We start from the raw sequence: 23,190 nt of genomic DNA, 5'->3' as shown, positions 1-23,190 counted from the left end.
AAGTTTTCCCAATTTTTCAGACTGACCTTCATTTCTTAAAGTAATGCTGGCCACTCATTTTTCTTTACTTAGCTGCTTTTTTCTTGCCATAATACAAATTCTAACGGTCTATTCAGTAGTACTATCATCTGTGTGTCCACCAGACTTTTGCACAACACAACTGATGGTCCCAACCCCATTTATGAGGCAAGAAATCCTACTTATTAAACCTGACAGGGCACACTTGTGAAGTGAAAACCATTCCCGGTAACCACCTCTTGAACCTCATCTAGAGAATGCCAAGAGTGTTAAAAGCAGTCATCAAAGCAAAAGGTGGCTACTTTGAAGAACCTAGAATATAAGACATAATTTCAGTTGTTTCACACTTTTTTGTTAAGTATATAATTCCACATGTGTTAATTCATAGTTTTGATGCCTTCAGTGTGAATGTACAATTTTCACAGTCATGAAAATACAGAAAAATCTTTAAATGAGAAGGTGTGTTGGACTCGAAGGGAGCTGAAAAACATGAAATGACTGCCTTCACCCAGAATTCGATCCTAATGCTTGTTCTAAATCACTTTACTTGGAAGAGTCTGAAGATTATGGACACTCAGCATGGAAATTTGCTAAATCTAATGGAACTCCTCCTAGTCTTTCTTCTCCCAGCTTAGCAGATTTTTTTTTTTTAACTACGAACCTGAGCAGGTTGTGAGCAGGCACAACTCCCATGAACACCTGAACAAATCAGCTACTGCTGCCTTGTGGCTGGGGGATGATCTCCTCTGGGATAGTTGACCAATTTGGATGATAGCACTATAACCAACTGTGCTGCTGTAATGAAAAATCTTTAAGACCAAGATAAGTTGAACAGTGGTTCTAAGGATTCTTCATCATAGCAGCGCAGCCAGATATCATGTTATCGTCCAAATTGGTCAACCTCTGAAGATGGGAATAGCCCATTTAAGCAGAAATGCACTTCAGAGAACATGGAAAAAATGTCTGTTGTTCTGGCTTATCTTATTCCTTTTCTTATTGAAAATATCTTTATTAACCATCAGTTATCAAGCACAAATATGCAATGTAGCGCAGCAGAGAACAGGCAAGGGTCAGAACACCAAACAGTATGTTCTGAAACTTGTACGCCACAGTGTCATTACACTCTAATGATATGATATCAACATCTAATGATATGATATGACATCTCTTACATAAAGATGCCGGGGCCTCATAAAAGTTTTAATTACCCACTTCAGGTATACCAATCTGTTGTCAGTGAACAACTAGTGACAATAAAACTAATTAGGAAGTGGACTCCAGCGGCAGAGGAGGCTCTATGAGACTGCTTTGACCTCACAGACTGGGAGATGATATGCGACAGGGGAGATCATGATGATGTAAATTATATTGTCGGGCGAGTAACAGATTATATAAATTTTTGTACTGACACTGTTGTACCAGCTAAAAAGATTTGATGTTATGCAAATAACAAGCATTGGATTACAAAAGAATTGAAACACTTACTAAACAAGAAAAAACTGGCATTTAAAGTGAAGGATACAAAGAAACTGAAATTGAGACAAAGGGATTTAAAGGGGGAAATTAAGAATGCCCGTGAGGTGTTCCGAATTAAATTAGAAAATAAATTGTCACACAACAATTCCATGGAGGTGTGGTCTGGCATGAAACAGCTAACTGGGTTTAAGGCAAAGCCGGAGCATGGGGAAGTTGATCTGCCCTTTGCTAATGAAATGAACGAGTTTTTCAATAGATTCACCAACACAAGCACAGCGTCATCAGGGATGGAGGATGGAGCTGGGAAAACATCGGCAGCATTGACATTGGGGGATAAGCTGCCTGCTTTCACTGTTTCCCAAAGCGATGTGAGAAGACAGTTTAGTAGACTTGTTATTGGCAAAGCAGCTGGGCCCGATGGCCTCAGTCCACGTGTCCTCAGGGCCTGTGGCAAACCAACTGTGTACTGTCTTCCAGCACCTGTTTTACTGGAGCCTTCAATCACAGAGGGTACCAGAACTGTGGAAGACCACCTGCCTGGTGTCGGTTCCTAAGACCACTTTTCCAACTTCCCTACAAGACTATTGTCCAGTGGCCTTAACATCACATGCTATGAAGTCCTTGGAGAGAATAATACTCGCCTACTTGTGTCTGAGGGTGAGGGATTTTACTGAACCCTGCAGTTTGCGTACCAGCAGAGATTGGGGGTGGATGATGCGGTAGTGTCTCTGCTACATACAGTACATTCATTCTTGGACAATGATGGACTGCAGTGCACGCCATGTTTTTTGACTTCTCAAGTGCTTTCAATACCTTACAGCCGCTCTTACTACGTAATAAGCTGACTAATATGGCGGTAGATGAGGGGATGTGAACTGGATAAACGACTACCTGATGGACAGGCCGCAGTTTGTAAGGATGGGGGAGGTTGTATCTGCCAGTGTACGGAGCAGTGTTGGAGTCACTCAGGGTACAGTACTGTCGCCCTTCCTCTTCACACTGTATACAGCTGACTTTCAGTATAAATCATATTTTTGAAAAGTTCAAAGAGACAAACGGCACCAGGACTCAACAATGCAGTATTGGGAGCGCTGAATCAAATACACCTCTTTAGACCCACAGCGTGCGGTATCCATGCAGTACTGGAGTGTTGTGCTCAGCATCAATAGCCATAACAGCACAGTAAAACTTTGCACAAGAAAGGACCCGTGGAAGCACTAATTGTGCGAAACAGCCGTCGTCCAGCTCACTCTCCCCGCACCCTCATCGTCTCCGCTTGTCTTTTATGCAAAGTCTGTACATGGATTAAAGACAGATTAAAGATATTCACTTCGCAACCTGGGTGAGTGCCGCATTTTTCTACTTTCTTGTGCAAAGTTTTAAATCAGATTTTTGTCAACTACAAAAATTCTCAGATGACTCAGTGATTGTAGGGGGCATTGTGGGGGGCCTGGGGGGGGGAGGAATATAGAAGGGTGGTTTCTGACTTTGTGGATTGGTGCCGGACTAACTGTCTAGAACTAAATGTAAAGAAAATCAAGGAGTTGGTGGTGAGTTATAGAAAGAAAAAGGAGGATTACTTACTGATCAATATTGCTGGCCAGGAGGTTGAGATTGTTGAGAGCTACAAATATTTGGGGGTTCACCTTGACAGTAAACTCGATTGGAGGTGTCATACAGAAAAGGTTTACAAGAAGGGAATGAGCAGACTATACTTTCTTCGGAAGCTCAGGTCATTCAATGCGTGCAGTAAAATGCTGGAAATGTTGTACCAGTCTGTTGTGGCAAGCGCAATCTTTTTTGCTATGATATGCTGGGGCAGTATGGTGCGAGTAGCTGATGCTAATAAGCTCAACAAACTTATCAAGAAGGCAAGAGCGGCTGTTGGCCTCCATCTGGACTCTTTTGAGGAGGTATTGGAGGATAGAATTCAGAAGAAGTGTAGGGCTATAATGAACAATAATACACACCCACTATACGAGCTGTTCTTGAAGAAGAAGAGCACATTCAGCAGCCGCCTAATTCTACTAAGGTGCAAGAAGGAGAAATTCAGGAAATCGTTTGTACCTACTGCTATGGGGATGTATAATAATTTCCTAAGGGTGGTAGACAATAATGACTGATTGCTGGTGTACTAATGTCAATTAACAGTGACTTATATACCTTAACCATTTATTTGTTGTGTAATGTTGGTATACTTGTGCAAGATTTGTGTCCAAATATTTTATGTACTGCTGTTTGTATTGCTGATGTAATATTGTAATTTCCCCCCGGGATCAATAAAGTGTATCGTATCGTATCGTAATGATGAACACCACCACACTCCTAAACAAAAGGCGTACAGTAATTGGTGTTTATTTCTTCTCCATTTATTTTATATAGTAATTGGATTAATACCCCACACATTTGTTTATTAATACTGTAAGACCTTTGGATTGCACTTGCCATCCAATAAAATAGTGAAAATCTCCAAACAGTATGGGTGGATCACTGTCTACAAAACCCCTTGAAGCACAATAAACGTCTGGGCCACCAGTCATAATACGCTATTAGAGGCCACAAACATTATACATAAACTTACATTATCAAACTGTAGCAATTAGCACACCTTTTCAATAAATAGGTTTTGTTCAGGGTCGAACAGAGGTGTCTGGGACCGACAGGGGGAATTGACCCTAGAGGCCCACCCCACAGCTATATGCAAATATGTGTAAGCCATTATCACGAATCCTGCACATCTACTATGTGCCACCATAACTGGGATGTACAATTTCAGTAGTTTACATTAAAGGGGTTCTTTGGTTAAAACAAGTTATCACCGATCCATGAGCTCTACAGAATAGGTGATCGCTTAGGTCAGACCATTGGAAACTGCAACAATCGGAAGCACGAGGAAGTTTTTATCCCTGATAGGATAGTTATTCCCATTTTTAAAATTGAGCGGCAAGTTGAATGTCTGACCGCAGCTCCATTCATTCTCTTTGGGGCTTCCAGAAAAAAATAATAGCAGCGCTTGAAGCCACTTAGTGAATGAATGGATCCGTGGTCAAGTCAAACATGCTACTACAGTTCCCCATTCTGCTGATTGGGTCCAAACAGTCAGACCCCCACCAATCAATACGTTATTACTTATCCTGTGGAGAGGGGATTACTTTTATTCACAGGAGAACCCTTGTAAATGCATCTCTGCCTCTGTGTTCCAAGAATTTAATCAATAATGTTAGTAAAGAATCTTCTCCTAAATAATACCAAAGAGAACAAATGACCACCATATACAACACAATCCACTATACCAAGACCAATAATACCACATACAAGGAAGAAATACCACCACACCATATAGTGACTGAATAATACCCCATTATACCAGCATATAGCCACGAAATAATACCACAAGGAGAAATACCACCACTCCATAACTAGACTACATATTCCTCCACATAGTGACCGAATAAAACCACATACAAGGGACAAATAATGCTACACTGTGACCAGACCACAAAATACTACCACATGATGACCAAATTCTACAATACTGATCAGGAATACAAACAACAGCCAACCACAATGCTAACAACACTGTTATTACCACCAGTGACATTATACACAAGAGCTCTGTATATAGTATACAGTTTATAGTGTAAGTGTACAGGTAATACAGCATCATCAAAGACATTATACACAGGAACTCTGTATATAGTGTCAGTGTACAGGTAATACAGTGATCACCAGTGACATTATACACAGGAGCTCTGCATATAGTGTGAGTGTACAGGTAATACAGCAATCACCAGTGAAATTATACACAGGAGATTAGTATATAGTGTCAGAGTACAAACAATACAGTGATCACCAGTGAAATTATATACAAGAAAACTTGTATATAGCGTAAGTGTACAAGTAATACAGTGATCACAGGTGACATTATACACAGGAGCTCTGTATACAGTATATAGTGTGCGACTACATGCAATAAACTGAATCACCAGTGACATCTGTAGTTGAAGTCCTTCATCTTTGCTTTTCTTCCATAGCACATTTCCCACTTTTTCGCTGACTTCTACACTACGTCAGAAGAAGTATGGAAAACAGTTTTTTAAAAAGTTAATTATATTACAGTGCTAATAATGTCCCTAATTGGACCCTAAAGAAATTATGTTCCCCACTTATCACCATAAACTGATACAGCATGTTTCTCATTCTGGCCGCTAAACAGTAATTAAATTCCTCATTCTGGCCCCCTTTATTTAATAATCTTGCCCAGCGTGGAACCCTTTATTTTATAATAAGCCCCAACCTGGCCCCCTATGTCCCTTGTCCAGCGTGTCCCCTATATGTGCAGCCTGTCCCCCAGATATACATCCTGCCCCACCCAGCTATGCATTCTGGCCCCCATATGTCCCTTGTCCTGCCACATTTCTTATATAACCATCCTGGATCCCCCGTATATACAACCTGGTCTGTTTTCCTGGCTCCCATATACTCAACCTGGCCTCCCATATATCCCTTGTCCTGCCCCCCATATATCCATCCTGGCTCCCATATGTCCTTTGTCCTGCCCACCCCCATATATGCATCCTAGATTGCCCAAATATCCATCCTGGATCCCCCATATAGCCATCCTGGTCCCTTGTCTTGCCCACCCCATATATCCATCCTACCTCCCCCATATATCCATCCTCGCCCCACCATATATCCATCCTAACTCCTCCCATATATCCATCCTGGCTCCCCCCATATATCCATACTGGCTCCCCCCAGACATCCGTCCTTGCCCCTCCATATATCCATTATCCATCCTGGCCTCTCCATATATCCATCCTAGCTCCCTCATATATCCATCCTGGATCCTCCATATATCCATCCTAGCCCATTCATATATCCATCCTGGCCTCCCAATATATCCATCCTGGCCCCTCCATATATCCATCCTTGCCCCTCCATGTATCCATCCTGGTTCCACCATGTATCCATCCTAGCCCCCCCCCCATATATCCATCCTGGTCCCTTGTCCTGGCCCCTCTATATATCCATCCTGGCTTACACATATATTCATCCTGGCCCCTCCATATATCCAACCTAGCTCCCTCATATATTCATCCTTGCCCCTCCATACATCATAGTTACATAGTTACATAGTTATTAAGGTTGAAGGAAGACTATAAGTCCATCTAGTTCAACCCATAGCCTAACCTAACATGCCCTAACATGTTGATCCAGAGGAAGGCAAAAAAAAACCATGTGGCAAGAGTAATCTTCACATTGGGGAAAAAAATTCCTTCCCGACTCCACATACGGCAATCAGACTAGTTCCCTGGATCAACGCCCTATCAAGGAATCTAGTGTATGTACCCTGTAACATTATACTTTTCCAGAAAGGTATCCAGTCCCCTCTTAAATTTAAGTAATGAATCACTCATTACAACATCATACGGCAGAGAGTTCCATAGTCTCACTGCTCTTACAGTAAAGAATCCACGTCTGTTATTATGCTTAAACCTTTTTTCCTCCAAACGCAGAGGATGCCCCCTTGTCCCGGTTTCAGGTCTATGATTAAAAAGATCATCAGAAAGGTCTTTGTACTGTCCCCTCATATATTTATACATTAAAATAAGATCACCCCTTCGTCTTCGTTTTTCCAAACTAAATAGCCCCAAGTGTAATAACCTATCTTGGTACTGCAGACCCCCCAGTCCTCTAATAACCTTGGTCGCTCTTCTCTGCACCCGCTCCAGTTCAGCTATGTCTTTCTTATACACCGGAGTGTTGTGAATTCTGTGGCAGAGCTCCCTCCTGTGGTCACAAGTGGTACTTCGGCTGGTTCTCTCTGTGAGCTTCCGTTGGTGGAGGAAAGTGGTACTGCGGCTTCTGAGTTTCCTTCCTCAGGTGATGTGGTGAAGTCATTAGGTGCTGCTCTATTTAACTCCACCTAGTGCTTTGATCCTGGCCTCCAGTCAATGTTCTAGTATTGGACCTGTTTCCTCCTGGATCGTTCCTGTGGCCTGCTGCTCTGCATAGCTAAGTTCCTCTTTGCTATTTGTTTGCTGTTTTTTTCTGTCCAGCTTGTCAATTTGTTTTTTACTGCTTGCTGGAAGCTCTGGGACGCAGAGGGTGTACCTCCGTGCCGTTAGTTCGGTACGGAGGGTCTTTTTGCCCCCTTTGCGTGGTTTTTGTAGGGTTTTGTGTTGACCGCAAAGTTACCTTTCCTATCCTCGCTCTGTTCAGAAAGTTGGGCCTCACTTTGCTAAATCTATTTCATCTCTCCGTTTGTCTTTTCATCTTAACTCACAGTCATTATATGTGGGGGCTGCCTTTTCCTTTGGGGTATTTCTCTGAGGCAAGGTAGGCTTATTTTCTATCTTCAGGCTAGCTAGTTTCTCAGGCCGTGCCGAGTTGCATAGGGAGCGATAGGCGCAATCCACGGCTGCCTTTAGTGTGGTTTGGAGAGGATTAGGGATTGCGGTCAACAGAGTTCCCACGTCTCAGAGCTCGTTCTTGTTTTTTGGGTTATTGCCAGGTCACTGTATGTGCGCTGACATCTATGTTCATTTTGGTACTGAATTACCTTTCATAACAGTACTGGAGGCCAAAAGTACTAATACATAGTAACATAGTAACATAGTTAGTAAGGCCGAAAAAAGACATTTGTCCATCCAGTTCAGCCTATATTCCATCATAATAAATACCCAGATCTACGTCCTTCTACAGAACCTAATTGTATGATACAATATTGTTCTGCTCCAGGAAGACATCCAGGCCTCTCTTGAACCCCTCGACTGAGTTCGCCATCACCACCTCCTCAGGCAAGCAATTCCAGATTCTCACTGCCCTAACAGTAAAGAATCCTCTTCTATGTTGGTGGAAAAACCTTCTCTCCTCCAGACGCAAAGAATGCCCCCTTGTGCCCGTCACCTTCCTTGGTATAAACAGATCCTCAGCGAGATATTTGTATTGTCCCCTTATATACTTATGCATGGTTATTAGATCGCCCCTCAGTCGTCTTTTTTCTAGACTAAATAATCCTAATTTCGCTAATCTATCTGGGTATGATTCTCAATAGAGGGAAAAAAGAAGTTCTGAGACCATTTTTTTTTCTTTGCACTGTGTTTTGCCTTTTTTTTCCCCTAGACATTTGGGTGGTTCAGGACACAGGTGTAGCAATGGACATTAAAGGTCTGTCTTCATGTGTGGATCAGCTCACGGCAAGAGTACAAAGTATTCAAGACTTTGTGGTTCAGAATTCTATGTTAGAACCGAGAATCCCTATTCCTGATTTGTTTTTTGGAGATAGAACTAAATTTCTGAGTTTCAAAAATAATTGTAAACTATTTCTGGCTTTGAAACCTCGCTCCTCTGGTGACCCAGTTCAACAAGTTAGGATCGTTATTTCTTTTTTGCGTGGCGATCCTCAGGACTGGGCATTTTCCCTTGCATTAAGTAATATCGATGCATTTTTCCTGGCGCTCAGATTGCTGTACGATGAGCCTAATTCTGTGGATCAGGCAGAGAAGAATTTGCTGGCTCTGTGTCAGGGTCAGGATGAAATAGAGGTATATTGTCAGAAATTTAGAAAGTGGTCCGTACTCACTCAGTGGAATGAAGGTGCGCCCGCAGCTATTTTCAGAAAAGGTCTCTCTGAAGCCTTTAAGGATGTCATGGTGGGATTTCCCATGCCTGCTGGTCTGAATGAGTCTATGTCTTTGGCCATTCAGATCGGCCGACGCTTGCGCGAGCGTAAATCTGTACACCATTTGGCGGTATTACCTGAGCTTAAACCTGAGCCTATGCAGTGCGATAGGACTCTGACCAGAGTTGAATGGCAAGAACACAGACGTCTGAATGGGCTGTGTTTCTACTGTGGTGATTCCACTCATGCTATCTCTGATTGTCCTAAGCGCACTAAGCGGTTCGCTAGGTCTGCCACCATTGGTATGGTACAGTCAAAATTTCTTCTGTCTGTTACCTTGATCTGCTCTTTGTCATCATATTCTGTCATGGCATTTGTGGACTCAGGCGCTGCTCTGAATTTGATGGACTTGGAGTATGCTAGGCGTTGTGGGTTTTTCTTGGAGCCCTTGCAGTGTCCTATTCCATTGAGAGGAATTGATGCTACGCCTTTGGCCAAGAATAAGCCTCAGTACTGGACCCAGCTGACCATGTGCATGGCTCCTGCACATCAGGAGGTTATTCGCTTTCTGGTGTTGCATAATCTGCATGATGTGGTCGTGTTGGGGTTGCCATGGCTACAAGTCCATAATCCAGTTTTAGATTGGAAATCAATGTCTGTGTCCAGCTGGGGTTGTCAGGGGGTACATGGTGTCCCATTTCTGACTATTTCGTCATCCACCCCTTCTGAGGTTCCTGAGTTCTTGTCTGATTACCGGGATTTATTTGATGAGCCCAAGTCCGATACCCTACCTCCGCATAGGGATTGTGATTGTGCTATCGATTTGATTCCTGGTAGTAAATTCCCAAAAGGTCGACTGTTTAATTTATCTGTGCCTGAGCATGCCGCTATGCGGAGTTATGTGAGAAGGGGCATATTCGCCCGTCATCGTCGCCATTGGGAGCAGGGTTCTTTTTTGTAGCCAAGAAGGATGGTTCACTGAGACCTTGTATAGATTACCGCCTTCTAAATAAGATCACGGTTAAATTTCAGTACCCCTTGCCATTGTTATCTGATTTGTTTGCTCGGATTAAGGGGGCTAGTTGGTTCACCAAGATAGATCTTCGTGGTGCGTATAATCTTGTGCGTATTAAGCGAGGCGATGAGTGGAAAACTGCATTTAATACGCCCGAGGGCTATTTTGAGTATCTAGTAATGCCATTCGGACTTGCCAACGCTCCATCAGTGTTTCAGTCCTTTATGCATGATATCTTCCGAGAGTACTTGGATAAATTCCTGATTGTGTACTTAGATGACATTTTGATCTTCTCGGATGATTGGGAGTCTCATGTGAAGCAGGTCAGAACGGTGTTTCAGGTCCTGCGTGCTAATTCTTTGTTTGTGAAGGGATCAAAGTGTCTCTTTGGTGTTCAGAAGGTTTCATTTTTGGGGTTCATCTTTTCCCCTTCTACTATCGAGATGGATCCTGTTAAGGTCCAAGCCATCCATAATTGGACTCAGCCGACATCTCTGAAAAGTCTGCAAAAGTTCCTGGGCTTTGCTAATTTTTATCGTCGCTTCATCTGCAATTTTTCTAGTATTGCTAAACCATTGACCAATTTGACCAAGAAAGGTGCTGATTTGGTCAATTGGTCTTCTGCTGCGGTGGAAGCTTTTCAAGAGTTGAAGCGTCGTTTTTCTTCTGCCCCTGTGTTGTGTCAACCAGATGTTTCGCTTCCGTTCCAGGTCGAGGTTGATGCTTCTGAGATTGGAGCAGGGGCTGTTTTGTCGCAGAGAAGTTCTGATTGCTCGGTGATGAAACCATGCGCCTTCTTTTCCAGGAAGTTTTCGCCTGCTGAGCGAAATTATGATGTGAGCAATCGAGAGTTGCTGGCCATGAAGTGGGCAATCGAGGAGTGGCGTCATTGGCTTGAAGGAGCTAAGCATCGCGTGGTGGTCTTGACTGATCATAAGAACTTGACTTATCTCGAGTCCGCCAAGCGGTTGAATCCTAGACAAGCTCATTGGTCGTTGTTTTTTGCCCGTTTTGACTTTGTGATTTCATACCTTCCGGGCTCTAAGAATGTGAAGGCGGATGCTCTGTCTAGGAGTTTTGTGCCCGACTCTCCGGGTGTATCTGAGCCGGCGGGTATCCTCAAAGAGGGAGTAATTGTGTCTGCCATCTCCCCTGATTTGCAGCAGGTGCTGCAAAAATTTCAGGCTAATAAACCTGATCGTTGCCCAGCGGAGAAACTGTTTGTCCCTGATAGGTGGACGAATAAAGTTATCTCTGAGGTTCATTGTTCGGTGTTGGCTGGTCATCCTGGAATCTTTGGTACCAGAGAGTTAGTGGCTAGATCCTTTTGGTGGCCATCTCTGTCGCGGGATGTGCGTACTTTTGTGCAGTCCTGTGGGATTTGTGCTCGGGCTAAGCCCTGCTGTTCTCGTGCCAGTGGGTTGCTTTTGCCCTTGCCGGTCCCGAAGAGGCCTTGGACACATATCTCTATGGATTTTATTTCAGATCTTCCCGTCTCTCAAAAGATGTCAGTCATTTGGGTGGTCTGTGATCGCTTCTCTATGATGGTCCATTTGGTACCCTTGTCTAAATTGCCTTCCTCCTCTGATTTGGTGCCATTGTTTTTCCAGCATGTGGTTCGTTTACATGGCATTCCAGAGAATATCGTTTCTGACAGAGGTTCCCAGTTTGTTTCGAGGTTTTGGCGAGCTTTTTGTGGTAGGATGGGCATTGACTTGTCTTTTTCCTCGGCTTTCCATCCTCAGACTAATGGCCAGACCGAACGAACCAATCAGACCTTGGAAACATATCTGAGATGCTTTGTTTCTGCTGATCAGGATGACTGGGTGTCCTTTTTGCCTTTGGCTGAGATCGCCCTTAATAATCGGGCCAGCTCGGCTACCTTGGTTTCACCGTTTTTCTGCAACTCTGGGTTCAATCCTCGTTTCTCTTCAGGGCAGGTTGAGTCTTCGGACTGTCCTGGTGTGGATACTGTGGTGGACAGGTTGCAGCAGATTTGGACTCATGTAGTGGACAATTTGACTTTGTCCCAGGAGAAGGCTCAACGTTTCGCTAATCGCAGATGCTGTGTGGGTCCCCGACTTCGGGTTGGGGACTTGGTTTGGTTATCTTCTCGTCATATTCCTATGAAGGTTTCCTCTCCTAAGTTTAAACCTCGTTTTATTGGTCCGTATAGGATTTCTGAGGTTCTTAATCCTGTGTCTTTTCGTCTGACCCTTCCAGATTCTTTTTCCATCCATAACGTATTCCATAGGTCGTTGTTGCGGAGATACGTGACACCTATGGTTCCATCTGTTGATCCTCCTGCCACGATTTTGGTGGAGGGGGAGTTGGAGTATATTGTGGAGAAGATTTTGGATTCTCGTGTTTCAAGGCGGAAACTCCAGTATCTGGTTAAGTGGAAGGGTTATGCTCAGGAAGATAATTCCTGGGTCTTTGCCTCTGATGTCCATGCTCAGTTTGTGTCTTTCATATGGCTCATCCTGGTCATCCTGGGAGCTCTGGTGAGGGTTCGGTGACCCCTCCTCAAGGGGGGGGTACTGTTGTGAATTCTGTGGCAGAGCTCCCTCCTGTGGTCACAAGTGGTACTTCGGCTGGTTCTCTCTGTGAGCTTCCGTTGGTGGAGGAAAGTGGTACTGCGGCTTCTGAGTTTCCTTCCTCAGGTGATGTGGTGAAGTCATTAGGTGCTGCTCTATTTAACTCCACCTAGTGCGTTGATCCTGGCCTCCAGTCAATGTTCTAGTATTGGACCTGTTTCCTCCTGGATCGTTCCTGTGGCCTGCTGCTCTGCATAGCTAAGTTCCTCTTTGCTATTTGTTTGCTGTTTTTTTTCTGTCCAGCTTGTCAATTTGTTTTTTACTGCTTGCTGGAAGCTCTGGGACGCAGAAGGTGTACCTCCGTGCCGTTAGTTCGGTACGGAGGGTCTTTTTGCCCCCTTTGCGTGGTTTTTGTAGGGTTTTGTGTTGACCGCAAAGTTACCTTTCCTATCCTCGCTCTGTTCAGAAAGTTGGGCCTCACTTTGCTAAATCTATTTCATCTCTACGTTTGTCTTTTCATCTTAACTCACAGTCATTATATGTGGGGGCTACCTATTCCTTTGGCAAGGTAGGCTTATTTTCTATCTTCAGGCTAGCTAGTTTCTCAGGCCGTGCCGAGTTGCATAGGGAGCGTTAGGCGCAATCCACGGCTGCCTTTACTGTGGTTTGGAGAGGATTAGGGATTGCGGTCAACAGAGTTCCCACGTCTCAGAGCTCGTTCTTGTTTTTTGGGTTATTGCTAGGTCACTGTATGTGCGCTGACCTCTATGTTCATTTTGGTACTGAATTACCTTTCATAACACCGGAGACCAGAACCGTGCACAGTATTCTAAGTGTGGTCGAACTAGTGACTTGTATAGAGGTAAAATTATGTTCTCCTCATGAGCATCTATGCCTCTTTTAATGCATCCCATTATTTTATTTGCCTTTGTAGCAGCTGCCTGACACTGGCCACTGAATATGAGTTTGTCATCCACCCATACACCCAGGTCTTTTTCATTGACGGTTTTGCCCAGAGTTTTAGAATTAAACACATACGGTAATTATACATCTTATTACTTCTACCCAAGTGCATGACCTTACATTTATCCCCATTGAAGCTCATTTGCCAACTATCAGCCCAAGCTTCTAGTTTACATAAATCATCCTGTAATATAAAATTGTCTTCCTCTGTATTAATTACCCTGCAGAGTTTAGTGTCATCTGCAAATATTGAAATTCTACTCTGAATGCCCCCTACAAGGTCATTAATAAATAGGTTAAAAAGAAGAGGGCCCAATACTGACCCCTGTGGTACCCCACTGCTAACCGCTACCCAGTCCGAGTGTGCTCCATTAATAAACACCCTTTGTTTCCTATCCCTGAGCCAGCTCTCAACCCACTTGCACATATTTTCCCCTATCCCCATTATTCTCATTTTATGTATCAACCTTTTGTGTGGCACCGTGTCAAAAGCTTTTGTAAAGCCCATATACACTACGTCCACTGGGTTCCCTTGGTCCAGTCCGGAACTTACCTCTTCATAGAAACTGATCAAATTAGTCTGACATGAACGGTCCCTAGTAAACCCGTGCTGATACTGGGTCATGAGGTTATTCCTCTTCAGATACTCCAGTATAGCATCCCTTATAATGCCCTCCAGGATTTTACCCACAGTAGAGGTTAAGCTTACTGGCCTATAATTTCCGAGTTCAGTTTTTGTTCCCTTTTTGAATATTGGCACCACATTTGCTATACGCCAGTCCTGTGGTACAGACCCTGTTATTATGGAGTCTTTAAAGATTAAAAATAATGGTCTATCAATGACTGTACTTAGTTCCTGCAGTACTCGGGGGTGTATCCCATCCGGGCCCGGAGATTTGTCAATTTTAGTGATTTTTAGACGCCGCCGCACTTCCTGCTGGGTTAAGCAGGTGACATTTAATGGGGAATTTGTATCACTCTCACTAGTTATTTTGTCTGCCATGGGATTTTCTTGTGTAAATACTGATGAAGAAAAGTCATTTAGCATATTGGCTTTTTCCTCATCCTCATCCACCATTTCACCCAGACTATTTTTAGGGGGGCCAACACTATCATTTTTTAGTTTCTTACTATTTACGTAGTTAAAGAATATTTTAGGATTATTTTTACTTTCTCTGGCAATGAGTCTCTCTGTCTCAATCTTTGCTGCCTTGATTTGCTTTTTACAGAATTTATTTAATTTTCTGTATTTATTTAATGCCTCATCACTACCTACTTCCTTTAATTCTCTAAATGCTTTCTTTTTGTCACTTATTGCGCCTATTACAGCTCTATTTAGCCATATTGGTTTCCTCCTATTTCTAGTATGTTTATTCCCATACGGTATATACTGTGCACAGGTCCTATCCAGGATGCTAATAAACGTCTCCCATTTTCTTTGTGTATTTTTGTGTCTCAGGATATCGTCCCAGTTAATTGCACCAAGATCCTCTCTCATCCGTTGGAAATTTGCCCTCCTGAAGTTTAGTGTCCTTGTAACCCCTCTATTACACATCTTTTTAAAGGATACATGAAAACTTATTATTTTGTGATCGCTATTACCCAAGTGACCCCCAAACCTTATATTTGATATGCGGTCTGGCCTGTTGGTTAATATTAGGTCTAGCAGTGCCCCCCTTCTTGTTGGGTCCTGAACCAGTTGTGAAAGGTACCATATATACTCGAGTATAAGCCGAGATTTTCAGCCCAAATTTTTGGGCTGAAAGTGCCCCTCTCGGCTTATACTCGAGTCACGGTATTGGTGGGGTCGGCGGGTGAGGGGGAGAGGGCGCTGAGGCATACTTACCTAGTCCCAGCGATCCTGGCGCTCCCCCTGCCGTCCCACGGTCTTCGGTGCTGCAGTTCTTCCTCTATCAGCGGTCACGTGGGACCGCTCATTAGAGAAATGAATAAGTGGCTCCACCTCCCATAGGGGTGGAGCCGCCAATTCATTTCTCTAATCAGCGGTAATGGTGACCGCGGATAAAGGAAGAAGCTGAGGCACCGAAGACAGCTGTCCGGGAGAAGGAGCCGGACGCCAGGACCAGGTAAGTATGTAATATTCACCTGTCCGCGTTCCAGCCGCCGGGCGCCGCTCCATCTTCCCGGCGTCTCTGCGCTCTGACTGTTCAGGTCAGAGGGCGCGATGACGCATATAGTGTGCGCGGCGCCCTCTGCCTGATCAGTCAAAGCGGAGACGCCGGGATGAGACGCCGGAATGAGACGCCGGGAGCTGCAAGCAAGAGAGGTGAATAAGTGTTTGTTTGTTTTTTTTTACTGCAGCAGCAGCAGCGACAATGGCAGAGCTTTCTATTGGGCAATATGAACGGTGCAAGAGCACTATATGGGGCAGAGCTTTCTATGGGGCAATATGAATGGTGCAAGAGCACTATATGGGGCAGAGCTTTCTATGGGGCAATATGAACGGTGCAAGAGCACTATATGGGGCAGAGCTTTCTATGGGGCAATATGAACGGTGCAGAGCACTATATGGGGCAGAGCTTTCTATGGGGCAATATGAACGGTGCAAGAGCACTATATGGGGCAGAGCTTTCTATGGGGCAATATGAATGGTGCAGAGCACTATATGGGGCAGAGCTTTCTATGGGGCAATATGAACGTTGCAAGAGCACTATATGGGGCAGAGCTTTCTATGGGGCAATATGAACGTTGCAAGAGCACTATATGGGGCAGAGCTTTCTATGGGGCAATATGAACAGTGCAAGAGCACTATATGGGGCAGAGCTTTCTATGGGGCAATATGAACGGTGCAAGAGCACTATATGGGGCAGAGCTTTCTATGGGGCAATATGAACGGTGCAAGAGCACTATATGGGGCAGAGCTATAGGGCAATAATGAACGGTGCAGAGCACTATATGGGGCACAGCTATAGGGCAATAATGAACGGTGTAGTGCACTATATGGGGCACAGCTATAGGGCAATAATGAACGGCACAGAGCACTATATGGGGCACAGCTATAGGGCAATAATGAACGGCGCAGAGCACTATATGGGGCACAGCTATAGGGCAATAATGAACGATGCAGAGCACTATATGGGGCACAGCTATAGGGCAATAATGAACGGCGCAGAGCACTATATGGGGCAGAGTTATAGGGCAATAATGAACGGCGCAGAGCACTATATGGCACAGCTATGGGGAAATAATGATCTATTTTTATTATTGAAATTTACCGGTAGCTGCTGCATTTCCACCCTAGGCTTATACTCGAGTCAATAAGTTTTCCCAGTTTTTGTGGCAAAATTATGGGGGTCGGCTTATACTCGGGTTGGCTTATACTCGAGTATATACGGTAATTGTCTCTCATAGTTGTCAAAAACCGATTACCTTTGCTGGAACTGCAGGTTTCTGTTCCCCAATCTATTTCGGGGTAGTTGAAGTCCCCCATAATAATGACTTCTCCTTGAATCGCAGCTTCATCTATTTGCTTTACGAGGATATTCTCCATTGCTTCCATTATTTTTGGAGATTTATAACAAACCCCTATCAGTAATTTATTATTTTTTCCCCCTCCCCTTATCTCCGCCCACAGGGATTCTACATTTTCATTAAATTCACCTATATTATCACGCAGGATGGGTTTTAAGGACGATTTTACATATAGACACACCCCACCCCCTCGCTTATCTGTATGGTCATTTCTGAACAGGCTATAGCCCTGCAAGTTAACAGCCCAGTCATGGCTCTCATCCAGCCATGTCTCAGATATCCCCACTATGTCATAATTATGCTCCAACAACATTAGTTCTAATTCGTCCATTTTGTTGGCGAGGCTTCTGGCATTAGTATACATACATTTTATGTATCTCTCTGCACCTCTATTCTTTCTTAAATTATTAACTGTTCTAACCCCACCCCCCATGCCACCGCCACCCCCAACTTCCTTATTTGTGCCCAGCTATCTATCTGCACTATCTTCCCCTCCTATAAAATGAATACCCTCCCCCCCAATTCCTAGTTTAAACACTCCTCCAACCTTCTAGCCATTTTCTCACCCAACACAGCTGCACCCTCCCCATTGAGGTGCAGCCCGTCCCTAGCGTAGAGCCTGTAGCCAACTGAGAAGTCGGCCCAGTTCTGCAGGAACCCAAATCCCTCCTTCCTACACCAATTCTTGAGCCACTTATTAACCTCCCTAATCTCCCGTTGCCTCTCTGGCGTGGCACGTGGTACAGGCAGTATTTCGGAAAATACCACGTTGGAGGTCCTTGCTTTCAGCTTGCGGCCTAAATCCCTGAAATCATCTTTAAGGACCTTCCACCTACCTCTAACTTTGTCATTTGTGCCAATGTGCACCATGACCGCTGGGTCCTCACCAGCCCCTCCCAGTAATCTGTCCACCCGATCAGCGATGTGTCGGACTCGAGCGCCAGGTAGGCAGCACACCGTTCGACGATCCCTGTCTTTGTGACAGATTGCCCTATCTGTTCCCCTAATAATTGAGTCCCCCACTACCAGCACTTGTTTGGCCTGCCCTGCTCTCCTATTTCCCTCCTTACTGGAGCAGTCACTCCTCCGGCTTTCAGAGGACATGCCTGGCTGCAGCAGTGCTACCCCTGTACTGGCACCCCCTTCATCTGCCAACTTAGCAAACTTATTGGGGTGTTCCAGATCAGGACTAGCCTCCCTTTCACTCTTCCCTCTACCCCGCTTCCTAACTGTCACCCAGCTTGCTACTTCATCTTCCTGCAGCTCCATCCCACCATCCCCCCCCCCTCATCTGTCCCATTGAGCATCTGCTCCGTGAGCAGAAGACTCCTCTCCATATTGTCTATGGATCTCAGTGTTGCCAGCTGCACATTTAGATTCAGAATCTGGTTTTCCAAATGCACAATGTGCTCACATCTCGCACAGCAGTATGCACCCTCGACCGGCTGCTCAAGGACCGCATACATGTGGCAAGATGTGCACTGGATGGCATTAACAATCGTGGAGCACATTTCCTAATGGGGATTGCACCAGACAGAAAAGTTAAATAAATAAATAAATACAAAGTATTAATAAAAAACAGACAGTAATTCAGTAATTCCTCCCTTAGAAACTCCCTGACTCCAAAGTCACTGAATCACAAGTCACACTTACCGCCGTTCACACTTACACTCAGATCACACTCAGCTCGCTCACACTTGCTCTGCTGAAGATTTATAGATTTTTTTTTCTCTAGTTCCCTTAACAGCAGTCCACCTTGCTGTCCAAATGCACTTCCAAAAAGGACTGGAGCCCCAAACAGCTGCCCCTTATAAACCCTTAATTATGAGCCCCCACCCTAAGTTAACCCCTTATGAATATAGCTACTCCCAATTCACCATCTCACACCAATTCACACAAGTATTTGTTAAAGGCTTTCCAAATACCTCTTCACTGAATCACAAGTCACACTTACCGCCGTTCACACTTACGCTCAGATCACACTCAGCTCGCTCACACTCGTTCTGCTGAAGATTTATAGATTTTTTTTCTCTAGTTCCCTTAACAGCAATCCACCTTGCTGTCCAAATGCACTTCCTGGTCCCATATATCATCCTGGTCCATTGCCCTGGCCCCTCCATATATCCATCCTGGCTCTCCCATATATCCATCCTGGTCCCATATATCATCCTGGTTCATTGCCCTGGCCCCTCCATATATCCATCCTGGCTCTCCCATATATCCATCCTGGTCCCATATACAGTATCATCCTGGTTCATTGCCCTGGCCCCTCCATATATCCATCCTGGCTCTCCCATATATCCATCTTTGTCCCATATATCATCCTGGTCCATTGCCCTGGCCCCTCCATATGTCCATCCTGGCTCGCTCATATATCCATCCTGGCCCCTCCATATATCCATCCTGGCCCCTCCATATATCCATCCTGGTTCCCTCATATATTCATTCTGGCCCCTCCATATATCCATCCTGGCTCTCCCGTATATCCATCCTGGTCCCATATATCATTCACGTCTATTGCCCTGGCCCCTCCCTATGTCCATCCGGGCTCGCTCATATATATTCATCCTGGCCCCTCCATATATCCATCCTGAACCTTCCATATATCCATCCTGGCTCCCCCATATATCCATCCTGGTCCCATATATCCTTCCTGGTCCCATATATCCATCCCGGTCCCTTGCCCTAGCCCCTCCATATATCCTTCCTGGCTCATTCATATATTCATCCTGAACTCTCCTCATATCCATCTTGACCCCTCCATATATCCATCCTGGCCCCTCCATATATCCATCCTGGCTCCCTCATATATTCATCCTGACCCCTCCATGTATCCATCCTGGCTCTCCCATATATCCATCCTGGTCCCATATATCATCCTGGTCCATTGCCTTGGCCCCTCCCTATGTCCATCCTGGCTTGCTCATATATTCATCCTGGCCCCTCCATGTATCCATCCTGGCTCTCCCATATATCCATCCTGGTCCCATATATCATCCTGGTCCATTGCCCTGGCCCCTCCCTATGTCCATCCTGGCTCGCTCATATATTCATCCTGGCCCCTCCATATATCCATCCTGGCCCCTCCATATATCCATCCTGGCTCTCCCATATATCGATCCTGGTCCCATATATCATCCTGGTCCATTGCCCTGGCCCCTCCCTATGTCCATCCTGGCTCGCTCATATATTCATCCTGGCCCCTCCATATATCCATCCTGGCCCCTCCATATATTCATCCTGGCTCTCCCATATATCCATCTTGGTCCCATATATCATCATGGTCCAATGCCCTGGCCCCTCCATATATCCATCCTGGCCCCTCCATATATCCATCCTGCTCCCCCATATATCCATCCTGGTCCCATATATCCATCCTGGTCCCATATATCCATCTCGGTCCCTTGCCCTAGCCCCTCCATATATCCTTCCTGGCTCGTTCATATATTCATCCTGAACCCTCCTGATATCCATCCTGGCCCCTCCATATATCCATCCTGGCTCCCTCATATATTCATCCTGGCCCCTCCATATATCCATCCTGGCCCCCCTCCATATATCCATCCTGGTCTTTTGTCCTGGCCCTTCTATATATCCATCCTGGCCCCTTCATATATCCATCCTACCCCCCATATATTCATCCTGGTCCCTTGTACTGGCCCCCCAAAATATCCATCATGCCCCCCCCCCCATATGTCCATCCTGCACCCCCTCCATATATCCATCCTGGGCCCCCCATTGTGTGTGCCCGTCACATGCGGCTCATGACATTAATGTCATATGCTGGCGATGACAGGCGCACACAATGTTCTTCAGGACATGCGACGCAGCGTTTCAGGTAATGAATTCTGCGTGTGTGCATCTTTGCACCATCAATGCCCCTAAAAAAACGCAGACTTTTTTTTCCTTCCTTCTTCTTCTTCCCACTGCTACCTATCTGGAGCACTGCAAGAGCCCACAGAGAATTTCCCTAATATCCCACCAGGCCGGTCCGACCCTGGTTTTGTTCATAAATACAAATATTCTATCTAAGGACAATATATTAAATCAGATATGTCACCATATTTCACAAGAAATATTTAATACGTCATTACAAAGAAATCATAGATCTAATGAACATGATCTGAAAATCCATGTCAGAATGACTTTGTAATTGTTTCTGATAGGTTAAAGCACCAGTCTAGCATTTTTTATTGCAGTGCGGGACTGGTGCCATTAATCTAAGTTCCCTGTCCGTAGTCTCATACTCACCTGTTGCCATCTTCAACTGTTATCAGCGCCATTCCGGTCGGTCTCCAGCAGTTTGTGACTTGCCGGATAGCTCCAGTGTTTGCGAAGTGATCCAGAAGTGACAACTCAGTGTAAGTCTATGAGAGGCCAAACAAGGCCAGAACAAGGCTCTCATAGACTTACACTGAGGGTTTGTGACCACTTCCTCTGTATTCCGATCAGTCAAAAGTTGTGGTCATAAGATGGCGACACAGGACCAGATCAGTGCTGGGAAGAGCTGGAGAAGGCTGGTGTTGTGTATAAGACTAGGTGAGGGAAGTTAGATTAGTAGCACCACTCCAGCACTGAAATAAAAAAAATGCTGGAGTGGTGCTCAATTTTGGCCTACCTATCCTGCTTGATAGCTCCTCAGCGTCCCTTGTTCCTGCTGTTGCTGCAATCTCACAGTGCTCAATTGCAGGTTTAGGATCTGTTACGGATGTTGCTTTGAGATCTTGGAACTTGACGTTATGCTGTACCTCCTCGACAGCTACCTCTGCATCCCCTAAATGTTTTAACAATGAATGAAATATGTGAGATTGTCCAAAGATATTCCAATTATATAAAACTATATGTAACAAATTCTGACATTTGAAAAGTTTCATGTCCTTATAATCCTTAAATTGCTGAAAAGTGTGGAGAAGGCTGGTGTTGTGTATAAGACTAGGTGAGGGAAGTTAGATTAGTAGCAACACTCCAGCACTGAAATAAAAAAAATGCTGGAGTGGTGCTGAATTTTGGCCTACCTATCCTGATTGATAGCTCCTCAGCGTCCCTTGTTCCTGCTGTTGCTGCAATCTCACAGTGCTCAATTGCAGGTACAGGATCTGTTACGGATGTTGCTTTGAGATCTTGGAACTTGACGTTATGCTGTACCTCCTCGACAGCTACCCCTGCATCCCCTAAATGTTTTAACCATGACTGAAATATGTGAGATTGTCCAAAGATATTCCAATTATATAAAACTATATGTAACAAATTATGACATTTGAAAAGTTTCATGTCCTTATAATCCTTAAATTGCTGAAAAGTGTGAAGTGAAACATTTCTTAAACCCCACTTTGGTTTGGTCTTAAAGCAAGAAAGCATGATTTATAATTGTCTTAGAATGAAAAATGACATGTTTCAAAATAATAAAGAATACGATTTGGCAGAGAAAACAATTTATGAGGGAAAAAGTTTAGCTCTTTAGACGTTGAGTGAAAGTATGGCAAGTCGCCTTGATTTCTTTGAATTTGTATGTATTAAAGTCCTTGTAATGAACAATAACCAGCGCATAAATCCAGCTGTTGAACTTTTGCTCATTATTACAGTATATTGCAACTGCAATAAAATCAGATACAGAAACCATTATTTTACTTAAAATCGTGATGTTTGGAAATTCAAGACATTGAGTAGACAATTCTGCAAACATCCCAAAAGGAACCTCAGAATCGACAACTATCTAGAGAGTAGTATGCAGACCCAATAAAAACTGCTAATCTCTTCCCCAAATGCATTCACACAGGTGCACGTTTAAGACGTACATTACATAATTTTACAAATTCTATAAATTAAGATTATAACTGTATGTTTTTGAGAGTTGATCAAGAAATGTTGACTCTGCACATCTGGCTGTATACACTATTGGTAAGACTTTATAGCTTAGATCATTGGCAGCGTGACAAGTGCAGATGTATGGAAAGTGTTCAAGAAAAAAAATGTGTATATTTACCCTCAGTGCGTCTGCAAACGAGTTTCAACAAAATGCTTAACATAGAATATTTATTAAGTCTATATGAATATTATTTGTT

This window comes from Ranitomeya imitator, chromosome 6 (assembly GCF_032444005.1).
Source record: "Ranitomeya imitator isolate aRanImi1 chromosome 6, aRanImi1.pri, whole genome shotgun sequence".
Lineage (NCBI taxonomy): Eukaryota > Metazoa > Chordata > Amphibia > Anura > Dendrobatidae > Ranitomeya > Ranitomeya imitator.
The sequence above is the reverse complement of the archived record's forward strand: the minus strand, read 5'-3'. Positions refer to the sequence as shown.